The sequence below is a fragment of the Patagioenas fasciata genome, chromosome 2 (assembly GCF_037038585.1).
Source record: "Patagioenas fasciata isolate bPatFas1 chromosome 2, bPatFas1.hap1, whole genome shotgun sequence".
Lineage (NCBI taxonomy): Eukaryota > Metazoa > Chordata > Aves > Columbiformes > Columbidae > Patagioenas > Patagioenas fasciata.
Genome location: NC_092521.1, coordinates 34,600,181 through 34,614,080, shown reverse-complemented (window position 1 = coordinate 34,614,080; position 13,900 = coordinate 34,600,181). Strand labels below are relative to the sequence as shown.

At 41.2% G+C, this 13,900-nt stretch overlaps 1 protein-coding gene across 5 annotated transcripts in view; it reads right to left on the bottom strand.

Moving 5' to 3' along the window:
* Positions 1–13,900, bottom strand: part of STAU2 (staufen double-stranded RNA binding protein 2) — a 175,041-nt gene that overhangs the window by 61,953 nt on the left and 99,188 nt on the right. The window lies entirely within an intron of this gene.

Here is a 13,900-nt window from a genome sequence, read left to right as displayed (position 1 = left end):
AGAGGTGGAATTTAGTTTATGGTGGTAATTTACATTGGCTATGTGACCCCCTGTCAGAAATGGAAAGAGAGAGCAGCTCTGCTGGAGACAGACCTTTTATGTTAGTATCTATTTACAGCTGTACAGCTCTCAGGCAAAAGTTAAAGCCCCATCTTGACATGTAGGCTACAAAATTAAACTTTATTATTTCTGAGGACAACCAGGAACTATATTAGAGTTATTCCCGTGGAAATGATTCAGTGACATATATGATACTTAATTGTACGCCGTGTGTATCAAATCCCCTGTGTCTAATACTCTTCTTTGCCACAGGTGCAAATTGGGAATACTTCAGCTGAATCAAAACCAGAGCAAAGCCGGCTGAGTGAGAGGAAAACCAAGCCAGTGCTATATTTCGGAATTACTTTACTGACAACACATCAAAACAATTTTGCTGCGACCAAAAGTAAGATACAGAAGGCAAAATTCTTGTACTGTGTACAGAAATATTGATTTCACTCAGCCCCTTTCAAAGCTTTCTGGATTACCCTTCTCTCCCTTCCTCTCCCAGCCCCCACAATACGTACCTACTAAATTGCTTGTCATTCCCTGCCAGAAAAGCCTTACTACTTACTTAGAAACCACAAGAGGCCCCTTCACATATACAATGGTTTAACTTTGATTAATCAAAAGAGGTATGAAGGTATGAAATTTGGCTTGCAAATATAAACTGAAGGTCCTTAAATGTCAGTGACTATGGATATGACAAGGACATATCAAGCTTCCACAACTGCAGTATCTGGATGCAAGTTAGATATTCTGTTAAGTATGTATTTTGGGAATGTGGTGTGGAGAAATGGGGCAGAAAAGCTCAAGAGGATGAGTCTGTACTGCAGACATGACATAGCAAACGGGGTAAAATCTGGTGACCAAGAAAAGTACATGTCTTAGAACACATACAGAGAAATGGAAAAAATGGCATTTTCTGTACTGCATAGCCTGTTCGTAGGCTTATTTTTAATGAGAATAATACAAATAAGGTTACACTTCACTAATGTCCACTAGAATAAAGCAAGGGTAACAAGCTGAAAGAACAGGACATATCCATAGAAAAAATTATTAGTAGCATTACACAACACTTTTATTGCATTTGCGATAGCAGATTTGATGCACACTCCCTACAGAGTCTCACATTGAAACTGCAATAAAGTCAGAAATTTGGTATCTTTCTAGTCCTAACTTTCCCAAAGCAATTTCACGACACACTTTGGGCCTCATATGAATATACCAAGGCCATTACTTTGTAATGTCTTAGACAACAGTCCTCTAATTATCTCTGGCCCTGTTGAAGTTCTTCAGTTGAACCAAAAATAAACACTTTCTATGTTAATAATATGAATAGTGACACCAAAAAAAACCCAAAACACTGGACTTTGAGTGGGGGACAGAATAAAACTTTGTCATTTCATTAGATCTCTCTAGTCTACGGATTTGTGCAGTCAGCAGAAACATTCAGATTTCTTCTACATTTGGCATGCGTATGTGCAATTTCCCAGTAGTCCTGTTTTGTTACTTATCAGTCCAGCTGCTACATTCACAAACACTATATTCTATTCCTTTCTTCTTCAAATTTGATCTGTGATCCAAAGTTTGTTTGTTTGTTTTTTGTCAACCAAGACTGCTAGGTGTTTACCTATTTGAGCAGAATGTCCAAAATAGGCACTCAGAAAGAAATGGCAGTAGTTGAATAGTTACTAAATAGTCTGAATAACAGCAGTTACTTCTAGGATTTTGGCCAGCAGTATGTTGCAAATATTTCAGTTTCTGTGTTCATGCTATTATAAGCATGGGAGAAACCTGAACATCTACAAAACTGGTTTAAGAATATCATTATTATCTAAGGCAGGGGAACATGAAGGCACAGCAAACACCTGATTCAGTATCTGTGGTCAAGGTGTGGTGACTGAGGGTCAGACAAGTGCTCCAACAGTGAGTTCACAGCCATTGGTGAGATTCACAATGACAATAATACTTTTCTGAGTTCCTCAGTGCCTTAAGAGTCAAAAGTGCTTGACTAAAGCTCATCTTGGCAATAACTCTGTTAGGCACGTAAGGACACTTTGTGGACAGTCGTTAAGTGACTCATCCAAATTCACTCGGCACTGGTGGGAGTAACAGCAGCACTGGGACTTTAACCCACCATTCAGGCCTGTGGTCTAACTGCAATTGGTCATTTTCATTTTCCATATATTATGGAGGTAAAAATAAAAGAGTTATACAAATAATTTCTATCTATGTCCAGACCTGATTATCAGGCTTCAATTCTGAGTAATTAAGGGACAGTCACAAATTAGCTCCATGCATTTTAAGGATTAAAAAGGAATGAAATTTCACTCATTAAAATTCAGATTGTTTTATTTGGATGACACGTAAGCAGACATTTTACGGAACAGCATTAGGATTTGGTTAGAAAATCATGGCCAGCATACTGATGTCTGTAGTAAGGGCTGTGCAAGTTTCTGAGTAAAATGTAAGACTCCAGTCTCAGACTATTATAGTTCTCCTCCAAGGTATGTCTACACAGCACAAAGTAATGACCCAACAAGATCCTGGCAATAACTCTAAATGAGCCTGCTCATTTATTGGAAAAAGCATACAGCACTTCTAGCTTTTCTCCTGGGTAACTCCACGGCTGGAGAACCTGAGATAAATCATGTACAGCCAGCTCAGGAATCCCAAACACAGCACCCTGTTGCCCTATGTGGGTGCAGCACAAAACCTCCGTGTGTAAAACGCAAAGTGCATCCTGGGCATCAAAATAATGCAATAAATTCTAGAAGTATTTTTTTCCGCAAGCACATGCCATGGATTTACTCACACATGCATGCTTTCATGTTTGATATTCTCAGAAGATGCAACTGTATATCCTTTACACGATTGCTTCAGTCAGGAACAAGCTGTATGGAATGAGTATGTATGGAGGAGTACTACTAACTGGTGTATGTATATAGAAATGTATGCGAAAGTCTGAAACCATTTGACAACTATGTTGAAATTTGGCCCTTGTTTTTAATATTTTAAATTACTGAAGAGACGCAAATATTTTGATGGACATTTATAGCTTCACATAAAGGAAGATATAAGATGAATGTTTACAATGTTACAACTGAGTGTGGAATGACATAGTCAAAATTCTCAACCTTCTATGTTATTTTATAAAGGGAAAACTAAATTACACTGTACAAAAACACATAGGAAATTAGCTAAGGTTACTTTTGTCATAATTTTGCTCCAAAGGCAGGAAATTTCCCATTTCTTTCATATTTATACAAACACATCTCTTGAATCTAGCCTTACTATAATACTTTTCACTATGTTCTGGCAGAAACTGTGAAAAATCCTGCAGGATTTGTCTTGCAGTAAGCTAGATACTGGATCAATATGCAATTTCAGATAATAGCCATAGTGAATCTGCATAAAGTATTCTGTAAACGCAATGTCCCCCACTTCAAGCACAGGGTAGTCTCCTGGACTTCAGTGGGCACTTCTGCACTTGAAGACCCATCCTTTTGGGTGAACAAGAGCTATGGTTTACTGATTCACAACTGAAGAAGGTGAGAGACCTGCTACGCTACCACACAGTAGTCAAGCTGAACGATAATATACTGAACTACTGCTAGAAACAAGCTGACTGTGCTAACAAGAGGCTGAGGGGAGCAAAAATAAAGGCTACTATTTTCACACACTGTTGCTTAGATGTTCACAGTTTGAAAGGCAACTTCTGTCTGGCCAAACACTTTCTTTCTTGAACATTTATTAACTTAAAAAAAAAAATAATATGAATTACCAAAAGAAAGAAGCCATCTGTGACACTGGAGTTCATGTTTCCAAACCAAAAACTACTCTGAGTCAAAGCATCAGCAGGAGTCTTAGAATGCTAGACAGAAATAAACTAGGTAATAAAATGCCATTATGTTCAGCAATGCACAAATCTTCTGGATTGACAAGCCTGGATTATTTGTTAGAACAAAGGATGGTATTCCTTGAAATCTGCCCCTTAAAGGAAGAGCATCCAATTTAGTACTGAATTTACAGAACGATTTTCAAGATTTTACAGAGGCTGCTCTGGATTTACAGTGACAAGCAAATCAGAAGGGGCTCAAAATCAGATGTTAAAATAGTAATTTTGACTCAGACAAGAGTCTCATGAAACATTTCTCTTCCTTTAGCTTCCCAGTGAAATGCATGTCTTTTCCATATGGGTCTTTTATATTACTCTTTCTGTTGCTCACATGATCTACCACAAAAAAGATTAAACAATCCTGTTTGAGCTCAAATTCTGTTTCATGCAGACTTAGTGGTGAATAAATACTCCCAGCAGGAAGCTAAATTAAATGTGATTGCTAATTTGAAACCATTTTCTCAAAGACAATTTTAGGAGCTTTCACAGTATAGTATTCTAGTACTTAAAAGTGTGAATCCTTGTCTTATCCACAGCACTTTCCTAACAAACAACAGATTAGTCTCTTCAGACATGGAGCAGCATTGAGAGAGATTCCGAATACCAGTTTGCATCCTTACTACCTGGCTTTACAATTCCTTATATTTTATCTGTGAGACTAGAACAGCAGTACACTAAACCAAAACCAAAAAAAAAAAAAATTGGGGAAAAAAATCTCATTGTATGAAAAATGTCTGGAAACACAGATACAAAAAACAAGACCAAGATGAAAAAAAAACGTCCCAGATGAAAAAATAAGACATACAATAAAAGAAAATTTCAAAAAATCAGAAAAAAACGCATCGAATCAAACTGTTTCCTGCAATGCTGGAGTTCCTTGATGTAGTGCAATTACTAAATATAGTATTTTACTAATCTCAGCAGGGAGCTGGCTAACTGCATGCCCGTCAGATGTTTTTAATGGTCACCCCCTGTGGAACAAATCTAAGGAGCGCATGAAAAACACCCACATTTTAAAAAGGCCCCTTGCTAGATCATTAAGGAAAGATAAAGGCCTGTACATTCGGATGTGATATATAACACAATCATTGTGTCAAGAAAACATATGTTTGATTAGCGCGCCTCAGGTTCATTAATCGCTGTGTCTGCCTCACAGCAGTGGGCAACGTTTCCACCGTGGCTACTGCACGGAAGGGTAAAGACACTCAGTAGCTTATAGACTGACAGTTCAGCAGTAAATCTTGAGCTACTCTAACATGCTCCTCTCTTGCAGAGTTTGAATAGCAGCTGTATCGTAGCCCTAAATCTTCATTAAAATATAGTCCTAGGGTTTAGACTAAGAAATAAGCCATTACTGTACCATAAATAGGTTACAAGCAGCAGACCAAAGGCACTGTCACACGTTACTGCGGCAGTATTTTATGTTCCTAACTTCGGTAAGGCAGACACTTGACATCTATAAAAACATGTGAAGTACAAATTAAGAGTGAAAAAGCTTACTTGATGCAGTTCCCAAAGAGACTATACAAAATATCTGCTAAATGCAAAACAAGTCTACCATCTGAGCCAAAGAAGCTTGTAGGTCCTTTTTTTAATGCTATTTAGATATCCTCTGAGTTCAGAGCTCCTGCTTCAGCAATGTGGAAGATCTGGAAACTCTGGCCATGTATTATGCTCAGTCAAGCAAGAGAGACCCAGCTCCACCCTAACTCTGGACGAGATGTTTGGTGCTAATTCAGAGAAAATTAGTTAACACCGCTGCTGTCGCAGCCCAGAGGATTATTGGTGCAGTAACATTCTTACTGTTTACCTTCCATTTATTCAACCTTAACCCCAGTATGTGTTTATAAAGACAGTGTTCCTCTGGGGCACATGCAAAGCGAGCAACCATAATTTCAATGGCTGCCATTCAAGGGTGCAAACGGACCAACCTGTATTATTTTGTAGACATAATAGAGAGCAGGTTAACTACAGTGATCTGGAACACTGAATACAATCTTGCCCCCCAAATAATACATTAATTATTCAGAAATTAAACCACTGCAAAGCACTACAAAATAATATGTTATACATGACATGTTTCTTTGCACAAACTTATCTGCCTCTGATCCATGCAGTCACAATTATTCAGATAAATAGTGTATTTTCAGGGAGAGGAGTTGAAATTAATTTTATAGCTCACAGTCAAAGGATATATGAAAAACTGGCAACCCTAGGATCTCCTTTTTTTTCAATCACATGGCCTAAAAAAAGCAGGGAGGTGAGGGATTTTGTGTTTTCCTAATAATGTATGCAAAGAACAAGCACGATACGGAGCATTTGTAGAGGAGTCTGTGTCTTGAGTATCATCCTGAACAACTGACTAAAGGGAGAGAGGAACATGGTTAGTTTGGAGAGAGAAAATAGTAAGGGTTTAAAATCACTTTCTAGCGAAAGTACCAATGGAAATACATTTTCACGTACACTCTTTTTCTTTATGAATGTTGTCACTGGAGTGAAGAGTGGAGCAAGCATTAACTATTCTCTGTTTACAAACGTGGACGTGAAAGCCCCAAACACTGCACTAATGAAGAGAGAACAGGGTCACTGTGAAACTGAGAGTACAAAACTGGCTGCCTGAGTGTGCTGAAAAGTCTGATGCTGATACTGGCACTGGGTTTATGCACTAATCTAGGTATAGGGCACGATGCAGAAAGAAACACCCTTCTTTAATTAAAACGAGAAACAATCATTCTACTTCTGAAAATCATCCTGCTTCATTGTGCTCCTAATTCCAAATGAGACTGAAGGAGACAACAGACAAAAAATCCTTCTGAAAGCCTTGGCTGCAAGTCACTGTAACTCGTCTCTTTTCTCCTTCTTCACCTTTTCTTGTTGCTTCTCTTTTTAAACGATTTTTGCTTGAGGGCTGAATTCCCTTGTTATAATTAAAGCTAAACCCCAGTCTGCTATGAATTCACCATTGCACCCTCACAATTTTGCCAGCTGAAACTTCCAGTCTTTCAACCTTCTGGCTGTATTCCAAGTCAAGGGCCATAGCTGAGTTATCAAGTCACATTAGGATTTACTTAGAAAGATTTTGGCAGGGGACCCAGCCCGGTGCATTTAGTGCTGGCTGCAGTATTTTCAGAGACCCTGACAGCTTTTAGACTTTCTCACATGTAAACCCCCTGAATTCTAAAATCGGTTATGAAAATATAATTCACATTTTTTCCACAGACCAAGTTACGTGGAGGGGAGGATTTTAATCATTATTTGCAAGATGACGAGGAGAAAAGCTAAAATGTGACCAAGCTGACATCCACACCACACCTGGGGACCCACACAATGCCATCAGCCAGTTATTCTCCATTTACCTTCTTTCCTTTTAGAAACTGAAATAAAAAAGAAGCACCTGGCTGCTTCTGAAGGCAAGAAGAGCAAAACTTCAGCAGCACTTGAATAAAGGGCTTTCTTCCTTGTAAGAGGGAGAGAGGTAACAATGGCCAGAAGAGAAGAAAGCTAATATAGACAGATTTCTGGCCAGAAGCCAGGTAGTTGGAGACTCTGTGTCAGAAAATTTACTGCCCCTTATAGCTAGATTTGCATTTGTTTTCCTAAGTCTGCATGCTGTCAAATTAGTTCAGAAACATTCTTCCTGCAGCAAATATTACCTCCTGCAGTAGGTTCTGTTAATTAATGTGGTAGGTTTCCAAACTTACACATCTTTCCTCATAGAAACTGGTATGAGAATGATTCTTATGGTCTTTTTTTTTTTTTTTTGCAGAATGACTACCACAATTTTGGCTTCCTTTGAGGTCAAAAACAGGCTAATATGGACTAGATGGTCTACAGTCAGCAGAAATATTTCTGAAATAAATGGAAACTAATAAACCCACATCTTGTAGATCTACTCTGGGTCACTGCCATCCACTGTGGTACTGCCTGCCTTCTCTCTGAAGTTAGTCAGTTAAAAAACATTATAAACCAGAAAGCAATAAAATCCAGGTGCTTTGATTTTTACATGAAGCTCTCTCAAGAACAATTCTTGCTATCAGCTTGTTCTGTTTTGTCTCTCCCTCTATTCCACATTCCCAATATGTTTTCTTATTTTTGGCTAGTCATCTATAAGTTAGGGTTTGGAGACCTTGAAGCTCTTACCTACATAATGTAGCCATTTGATTTCAAGCTGATTTTCAGTGTAGTAGGACACCTGCAAGTTTCTGAGACCCAGACAAGAACCCGCAGTGAACAGGTTGCTTGGTATTGCGCAAATTGCATATGCCACTAAAATTTTCAATAAAATCCTGACTGACCCACTGACTTGCTCAAAGAAACTTCTTTCCCTGTTAATCTATATTACCTTTAGAACAAAAATAGCAGCTGTCTTGAACACATGGGGAAGTTTTGTGGCAAATAACCTGATAAAAAAGTATAAGTTTTCTTCAGAGCACGAAGACAGTAAGTTCACACAGATGAAAGGAGTTCTCCTATTTCCTGACTTCTGCCCAGTGGTACACCACTGTAAAGATGCCGGTGAAGTGTAGAAAGCCCTACTGGTTTTGGCTGGCACCAAGCCAGTTCTCTCCATGGCAGCTTCAATGGTGCTACATTTTAGATTTTTGATCAAAACAGTGTTGTCAGCAGTGCTTACACAGCATTGAGGCCTTTTCTACTTCTCACACTGCCTTACCAGCAAGTGGGCTGGGGGAAGGCAAGGAAGTGGGAAGGGACGCAGCCAAACAGTGACCCTGAGTGACCAAAGGGATATTCCACACTATACGATGTCATGCTCAGCAATAAAGGCTGGGGGAAGACAGGGAGAGGTTTGGAGTTACAACATTTGTCTTCCCGGGTAACTGCCACATGTGATGGAGCCCGGTTTGCTGGAGATGACTGGACACTTGCCTGCCGATGGGAAGCGGTATATTAATTCCTTGTTTTGCTTTGCTTGTGTGCACGGTTTTGCTTTACCTATTAAACTGCCTTTATCTCAGTCCACGAGTTCTTGTGCTTTTATCCTTCCCTTTCTCTCCCCCATCCTGCTGGACAGGGTGAGTGAGTGGCTGCATGGGGCTGAGCTGCCTGCCGGGGATAACCCGTAGGGGTCCTTTCAGGCACCCAATGCGGGATATGAGGGGTTCAAGATAACAACAGATTTGATCAGAGTATGCTAGATCAAATTCATAGCTGCTCAGCTATTAATTGGCAGGCTCCTGTGCTTGCCATGGGGCTTGCTTGCTTTGCTGTATATTAGAGTCTGCTATTTGTTTGAGGGTGCTTTTTGCTTCTGTTGTTTCACATACTCCTTATCATCCTCTTCTGCTCTGCCTGGGAACATGCTGATAAAAGCAATGGACTGGCAGATGGCCAGGGCATTGCTGCTGCTTCTGTGCTGCTGTACTAGGCAGGCTAGAACCCAACTCCATGGGACTGTGACCACGTATAAGTCCATGCAGGAGCATGCACATCCAGAAGCATATGTGGCCATGGAGCAGTCCATGCCAGAGCAGGTACATCCCTGAAGGAACTGTGGCCCATGGGTAAGGTCACAATGGAGCAGGTACACCCCAAGGAACAGTGGCCTTGCATAAGCCCATGCTGGAGAAGAGGCAAGGGGAGTCCACTGAAATGTTAGACCCCATGGCCTAGTCCAAAGGGACAAGGAGAGGAGACTGTAATGGATGTAAGTCTTAGTTGGTGTAACCCATGATGTGAGTTGCATTATATAGGAAGTACTATAAGCAGAAACCCCCTAAATCAGCAGAGGATAAGCCTCACAAGAAGTAATGAAAGTGCAAGCAGTGACCCAGCCTGAGCTGACTTTGGTGCCAAATAACTCCATGCAACACACGAGCTCTCCTCTCCTGAGCAACTACCATAACAGATGGAGCCCAAGTCACGGACTAAATTAACTCAATGGACATTTGTGGACCTTTTAAAGGGGAGGCCCATGGATTAAGGGAGTTATATCTGTGTATATATCAAAGGACAAGGGTGGCAAGGGTGGGGTGGTTAATGAGGATCTGCTGGGATAGCGTGGGACCAGAACATGACATAAATGGTATGGAGTAAGTGGTGGAGAATATACTGGTTTTGTCTGGGACAGAGTTAATTTTCTCCAGAGCAGCTTGTATGGTGCTATGCTTTGGATTTCTGACCAAAACAGGGTTGTCAGCACACTCACGTTTTAGCTGTTGCTGAGCAGTGCTCACACAGCTTCAAGGCCTTTTCTGCTTCTCTCACTGCCTCACCAGCGAGGAGGCTTGGAGTGGGCAAGAAGCTGGGAGGGGACAGAGCTGGGACAGGTGAGCCCAACTGATCAAAGGGCTAACCCACATCATATGACGTCATGCTGACCAATAAAAGCAGGTGAAAAGAGGGAGGAAGGGGGATATTTAGAGTCACGGTGTGTATCTTCCCAAGTAACCATTACGTGTGATGGAGCCCAGCTTTCCTGGAGATGGCTGCACAACTGCCTGCCCATGGGAAGCAGTGAATGAATCCCTTGTTTTGCTTCGCTTGCATATGCAGCTTTCATCATTATCTCAACCCATGAGTTTTCTCACTCTTGCCCTTCTGATTTTTTCCCTCAATCCACTAGGGAGGAGTGACCAAGGATCTGTGTGGGACTTAAGCTGTCCACCAGGGTCAACCCACAACATCAGTCTGTAGAAATTTGAACATCAGGCAATAGTTGGGTAATTGGGGAAAGTGCAAACTTCACATTAGAACAAAAACAAACAACAACAACAACAACAAAAGTATCCACAAGAGACAAAAACTGCCATAATGAGGATTTCGTCAACCATTTCTACAGGTGTTTATACTCCCTGGGGCTAAAGACGAATGCTACTGTTTAGATTATTGTACTGGCCACTGAGCACGGCACAAGCACACAAAAGGCCGGATTTCAACACCTTCAGTGACGACAGAGAACAACGTCATCCCACGCGCCATTTTACAGAAACTGATGTAACCAAGAAGCATGTACAGTGGTAGTAAACTTGACTGCGACCCAAGGCACCACAACAGGAACCAAAAGCTCAGTTCCACAGTTTGTTTTGCAGAAGCAGCCATGGAATACATGGCAACATAGTCACTCCTGAGCTACTTCCAGGGGTTTCATGAATGCCTATTTTTAAATATAAATTCCCACTGTCCGCTGAGTGCTAACATCAATGTGAATCAACTGATCATAGTTCCCTCTGGGAACTATTTTAGAACAATTTTACTATTTTACAAGAATTTCACTAACATTTGCAGTCTGGCCAGTCCTGTTGGGAAAGAAGTCTCCAACACCTTGAGCGGGGGGTAGCCAGACGCACAGTTAATATTCATAGGATTATAGGAAGCTTTGGTCCCAAATGTGAAAGAAGCAATATTTGCTTTAACAGCTTTATTTCAAAAGTATTCTCTAACATTATTCTACCAACGTTTTCATTTTTTAATATTCTAATTTTTCTTGATTTTTTGGAGAGAAGATCTTCTTCAAAGAAGCATTTATCTAAAACCAGTTTTCTGGCATAGACTTCAAATCCATTTTACATGAATGATGCCAGGAAGCCTGATGTTATAATCTCAAAAGCTTCCTTTAATTAATGTTCATTTTTTCTAATTTGAATGAGTGATGAGACTTTTGCACTCTTCAGAACTAGCCCATTTGCTGGGATTCTAGTCCCAGGCTGACAGCGGCCACAAACCTTTCTGCAGCCAACATGTTCAAGGACAGAATAGTATAATCTGGCTTTACATCCTAGTTTTTAGCACTTGCTACACTCTCCGTCATTGACTTTAGCTGGAGACTTGCTAAAACATACCTTTTGATATGTTCATCGGCAGGGAACTTTGAAAATACACTCTCTCTGACAACTAACACTACAATTACCTCCACCCCTGGAAAGGTGATGGAACAACTTATCCTTGGCGCCATCTCAATGCATATCAAGGATAAGAGGGTCATTAGGGGCAGCCAACATGGCTTCACCAAGGGGAAGTTGTGCTTGGTGAACCTCACAGACTTTTATGAGGACATAACCAGGTGGACAGATGATGGCAAAGCAGTGGATGTGGTCTTCCTTGACTTGAGTAAGGCATTTGACACAGTCTCCCACAGCATCCTCACTGCTAAACTGAAGAAGTGTGGTCTGGACAATTGGGTAGTGAGGTGGACTGTGAACTGGTTGAAGGAAAGAAGCCAGAGAGACGTGGTCAGTGGGGCAGAGTCTAGTAAGGCCTGTACCTAGTGGAGTGCCTCAAGGGTCGGTACTGGTATTGTTCAATATATTCATCAATGACTTGGATGACGGACTAGAGTACACTGTCAGCAAGTTTGCTGATGACACCAAGCTGCGAGGAGTGGCTGACACGCCAGAAGGCTGTGCTGCCATCCAGCGAGACCTGGACAGGCTGGAGAGTTGGGCAGGGAAAAATTTAATGAAATGTAACAAGAGCAAGTGTAGAGTATTGCATCTGGGCAAGAACAACCCCAGGGTCCAGTATAAGTTGGGGAATGACCTATTAGAGAGCAGTGTAGGGGAAAGGGACCAGGAGGTCCTGGTGGACAGCAGGATGACCATGAGCCAGCACTGTGCCCTTGTGGCCAGGAAGGCCAATGGCCTCCTGGGGTGTATTAGAAGGGGAGTGGTTAGTAGGTCAAGAGAGGTTCTCCTTCCCCTCTGCTCTGCCCTGGTGAGACCACACCTGGAATATTGTGTGCTGTGCTGGGCTCCTCAGTTCCAGAAGGACAGGGAACTGCTGGAGAGAGTCCAGCAGAGGGCAACAAAGATGATTAAGGGAGTGGAGCATCTCCCTTATGAGGAAAGGCTGAGGGAGCTGGGTTTCTTTAGCTTGGAGGAGACTAAAGGGTGATTTCATTAATATTTATAAATATGTAAAGGCTGACTGTCACGAGGATGGAGCCAGGCTCTTCTTGGTGACAATCAATGATAGGACAAGGGGCAATGGGTGCAAACTGGACACAAGAGGTTCCATTTAAATTTGAGAAGAAACTTCTTCTCAGTAGAGGGTAACAGAGCACTGGAACAGGCTGCCCAGGGGGGTTGTGGAGTCTCTTTCTCTGGACACATTCAAAACCTGCCTGGACACCTTCCTGTGTAACCTCATCTAAGTGTTCCTGCTCCCTTTCCAACAAAACACAGTAAAAATTTTCTTTTTTTTTTCTTTCCTCAAAAGTCATTTGGGGGATTCTGAGGAAAATCACATCAGTCATTTATGTCTCATAAGAGACAGTTCTTTTTTTGTTCGGTATAGCACAGCTTAGCTCCACTTCGCCTCTAAATAAATGATCACTTGAACACAATCACCACAAAATGCTTAAACGTCTAAACAAAACTTCTGCTGTGTAGGTTCAGTAGATAACTACTGAGGAAGAGTGGAGGTGAATGACATAGTGGGGGGCCACTTTACACAAAGCAGTGAGCCATGAGAAAGGCTGAAAGAAGCAGAGAGAAGATGATGCTTTCTACCCTGAGAGAGGAATGGAAATGAAACAACAACAAAGAAAAAAGAAGCTTGTCTGTTGCAAAAACTGAGACAGCACATTTGGGATGGGAAGGTAGTCTATAGTCCATCAGAGACCCAGAGACAGGAAATGCCCACTGATTTTCTGGGAAACCATGGAAACTTCATTTTAATGTGCTTCTTCAAAGCCCTCCATTGAAGCTTTCACCTCCCTCACAGCATTCTTGTTAGTCTGTTTTCATTTCTTCCCATCGGTCTCCTTAACAGGGAGATTCTGCTGAGAAGGGGATACAATCCTGAGCGTTTCTCAGAATGCTTTCACCTTTCTTCTCCTCACCAGAACAACTAAAATTAAAAAAAAAAAAGTCTCATTATTCCCTTTACTGTGGCTATTTGAATCTGCAGCCAATGCTGAATGCTTGTTTTTTTTTCTTGTCTTTCTCTCTAACCTTGCAATCCATACCAATGGATTCTTGCAATTTTCAAAGCTAATTCAGA